Raw genomic sequence first — 4,096 nt, 5'->3', positions numbered from 1 at the left:
AAACTGGAGATGCAGGGCAGAGGTATATTTGGCCATATTTGAGTTCTCAGAACCTGAACCAATGTCCATTAAATTTGATTAGACTGAATTGATCATATAATGCTCAGTGCAGAAGATTAGGATGAAATATGTCAGATGCTTGGATTAGAAAGGTGAGGTCTCCATCCCAGCTAACACAGTGAAACCCCATCTCTACTAAAAATACAAAAAGCTAGACTGGCGTGGTGGCACACACCTGTAGTCCTAGCTACTCCAGAGGCTGAGGCAGGAGAATCGCTTGAACCTGGGAGGTGGAGGTTGCAGAGAGCTGAGATCGTGCCATGGCACTACAGCCTGGGTGACAGAGTGAGACTCTGTCTCAAAAAAAAAAAAAAAGAAAGAAAGATGAGGTCTCTTTGCTCCTCACTCCTACCCAGACTGAGAAGGCAGCACCATGGGAGCACTCTTGCCCACACCCTCACCACAGCCCATCACCCACCTCATCTTTGACATGGATGGCCTTCTTCTGGATACTGAATGGCTATATTCAGTGACGTTTCAAGAAATACGCGATTGCTATGAAAAGAAATACAGCTGGGATGTAAAGTTCCTGGTAATGGGTAAGTAGGCATTAGAGGCAGCACAGATTATAATAGACATCTTGCAGCTCCTGATGTCCAAGGAGGAGCTGGTGGAAGAAAGCCAAACAAAGTTAAAGGAAGTGTTCCCTATAGCTGTGCTCATGTCAGGGGCAGAGAAATTCATCATCCACCTGCAGAAACACAGCATCCCGTTTGCCATGGCCACCAGCTCAGGGTCTGCCTCATTGGAGATGAAGGCAAGCCAACACAAGGAGTTCTTCAGCTTGTTTTCTCACATCATGCTTGGAGATGACCCCAAAGTCCAGCACAGCAAGCCAGACCCCAACATCCTGCTAGCTTATGCCAAGAGGTTCTCTCCCTGTCCTCCTATGGAGAAGTGCCTTGTCTTTGAAGATGCTCTCAACGAGGTGGCGGTTACCCTGGCAACCGGGATGCAGGTGGTCATGGTTCCAGACAGAAACTTGAGCTGAGACGTGAAGAGAAAGGCCACCCTGGTGCTGAATTCCCTGAAGGACTTCCAGCCTGAGCTGTTTGGTTTGCTCCACCCCCCAGCCCACTCTCATGGTCCACACTGCTGGGGGAAAGGGAAAGAAATCAGCAACCCCCAAATCCCAGACTGCACAGTGATTTTAGCCTCCTAAGATTTGCCTTTCCATCCTGCATTGGCTTGCCCCACTCTAAAATGTTGATGAAATGTAGCTTCACAGCTGAGAGAAACTTAGTAGAGACAAAAACGAAGCCCAGAACAAAGATCGAACTTGAATTACCATCTCAAAAACCAAGCTGATGGAGTATGTGATAAAGTGAATATACATGCATATATATATGTATCAGTATGTTCATGTGCATATAGGCATTACATGTATATGTATGTAGATATATGCATGTCTGTATATGTAAGATGTATACTTTTCCAAGACAAAATGGAACATGATTTCTCTTTTGTTCTAGTTTTTCTGAAACCCTGGCTGGAAAAGTGTAAACTATGTATGCATGTAAGTATATGCTTCATGTGTACATATGTATGTATTATACGTATATTTATATCGATTATCCACATCACTCTCCTCAGTGTTCATGTCAACATGCAACGGCAACTGACAAAGTGAGATGATAGTTCTGGCTGGTTTGCGATCTGAGTGGGAAAGTCATGTTTTTGGTGAGCACTAAGAAATATTTCTCCTTATTAGCTAACATTAAAATTCTTTCTGTGACCTCAGAATATCTCTGGATTTTCACTTTATCGACTGACTCCGAGCCACATCATCTATAATTTGTTGTTAGTGTGAACACAACTCTAGCATTTATCTGGTATCTACATCTTCATCCACATTGGAGAATGTTTTCTACCTCACAATAACCATTTGCCTCATTTAAGAACACTGATGGCCTACACTTTTTGTATAGAAATAGAATTTGATTTCAGAATGTATACTTAGTGAGACTGAGTGCCCAGGAACAATTTTGGAATCATTGATCAGACATTGCACTTCTGTGATTATTCACTTTTATAGATTTACTAAGTCTTTAGAATTTGTCTATGATTTGTCAGAGAAAAATGGTGATAGCCTTGGAAATGGGGAGTGAAGAAGTGCTGCTCAATTGTGGCTCAGCCATTCCCCGTGGCCTCTACCCTTTGACATCCTTGAGCTACTCTTCAACTCTGGAAGTTGTGGACAAACCATAGGAATGCATGTGTGTGTCTGGTGGAGTAACTGTGGATGACAGGCCCTGGCTATTGATTGATTGTGCATCTCTTTAGTAAATTCATTTTTTTTTTTTTTTTTTCTGAGATGGAGTCTCACTCTGTCACCATGCTGGAGTGCAGTGGCATGATCTCGGCTCACTGCAACCTCCATCTCCCGAGTTCAAGCAATTCTCCTGCCTCAGCCTCCCAAGTAACTGGGACTACAGGCATGCACTACCACACCTGGCTGATTTTTGTATTTTTAGTAGAGACGGGGTTTCACCATTTTGGCCAGGCTAATCTCGAACTCATGACCTCAAGTGATCCACCCGCCTGGGTCTCCCAAAGTGTTGAGATTACAGGCATGAGCAACTGCACCCAGCCCATTTCCTCATTCCTGATGGCCTGTATACATTTCTGCACTTTGAATTCTCCTTCAAACCAGTTGTAATGTCTTACAGTTTCCCTCACAAATTGAATTAGTTTAATAAAATTTTGTAACATATGTTAAGAAGAAGAAGAAGAAAAGATGAGGTCTCTTTCGTAAGCCATCGAATATATGTGGGCAAAACCAGTTCACTTACCCTCTCCTAGGCTGATACCCCAGGCAGTTTCCTCACTGAGGCAAATTCTGCTTATTCAAATCTTTATTTGAATAATAATAGCAGAGGAAGTTCAGGTTGACTCAGATGATACTCTTGGAATTGCTTTTAAGATACAGATATGAAACCAGTCCCATGGCAAAAATCATTTCTCCAACCTCTATTTTTAATCTCTAAAATACCGCACTGATCAGGCCAGTGTAGGAAGAAGTAGGATAATTTTAATATTAACATCCTACCAAATATTAATAGACTGCTCTTGCCTTCCCTATCCTCAGTCCAACCTGTTTTGTCCCGACAATCTAGCCAATCATTCAGTGCTTTCAGAAAGATTTTTAAAAATAAAATTGTACTCACTCTCCATCTTATGGTTTATTGTTACTTCTCTCAAGTGTTCCTTTTCTACTCCATCTCTTCTTCCCAATCCCGCTATCAAAAAGTGACTTCTTCTGAATTCTTACAGGGCTACTCTCTAGTCATGGCATTTGCATATAGTCTTGTATATGAAAAATACATGCAATTCATTCGTTCTTTCAATTAAAAAATATTTCCTGAGGGCCTGCTCTCTGCCACTGAGAACACAACAGCAAACAAAACATAAGTGGAACTGCTTTCATGGAACCTGCATCTTACTGTAATCAATTCCTTTCTTCCTGAACGGATGGAGGGTTGAAATCAATTTTTTCTTCTGCAAGGTTCAAGGATCAAGGCAACATGGCCTTTTGCCAAAGAGTGATAAAGTCTCCACTATAGTCTGACTGTTCAACTCTCTTTTTCTCAAAATATGCTTTGCCCATTCCTACTCCCCATCTTTCCTCACACTGCCTGGAATGTCTCTGTTTCACTTGGCCTGCCTGAAATCCACTCACCCTATCCAGAACAACTCCCATCTCCTCCCTGAAGCCTTCCTACACCACTTCACCCAGCAGTAGTCCCTTTTTCCTTGTAGAGCACTTGTGGATTATAACCTAACGTCACAACTATATCATATCTTCTGAATGCCTTGAATGGGTCTTTTCCAATGCTCTATACTCTTTCACCTTCCATTTATCAGGTTCTTAATGAAAGTTTTTGATTAGCTAAGTAGCAAGGCAGTGTGAAGATTCATGGAACAGATGAGGATAAATTATCTAGAATGATGAAATCAGTATCTAGGGCTTGTATTCAGAGACTTTCAAAGAGTTTTGCACCTTGAAAAACACAACAAAAGAGACTTTAAAGACTAA

General features: G+C 41.8%; 1 pseudogene; it reads left to right on the top strand.

The window, feature by feature from the left end:
- Window positions 1–393: 393 nt before the first annotated feature.
- LOC101019914 lies at window positions 394–1,222 on the top strand (annotated as a pseudogene).
- Window positions 1,223–4,096: the final 2,874 nt, after the last annotated feature.

This window comes from Papio anubis, chromosome 1, assembly GCF_008728515.1.
Source record: "Papio anubis isolate 15944 chromosome 1, Panubis1.0, whole genome shotgun sequence".
In the NCBI taxonomy this organism is placed as follows: Eukaryota; Metazoa; Chordata; class Mammalia; order Primates; family Cercopithecidae; genus Papio; species Papio anubis.
Note: the sequence above shows the minus strand (reverse complement) of the source record. Positions and strands in the feature narration are given on the sequence as shown.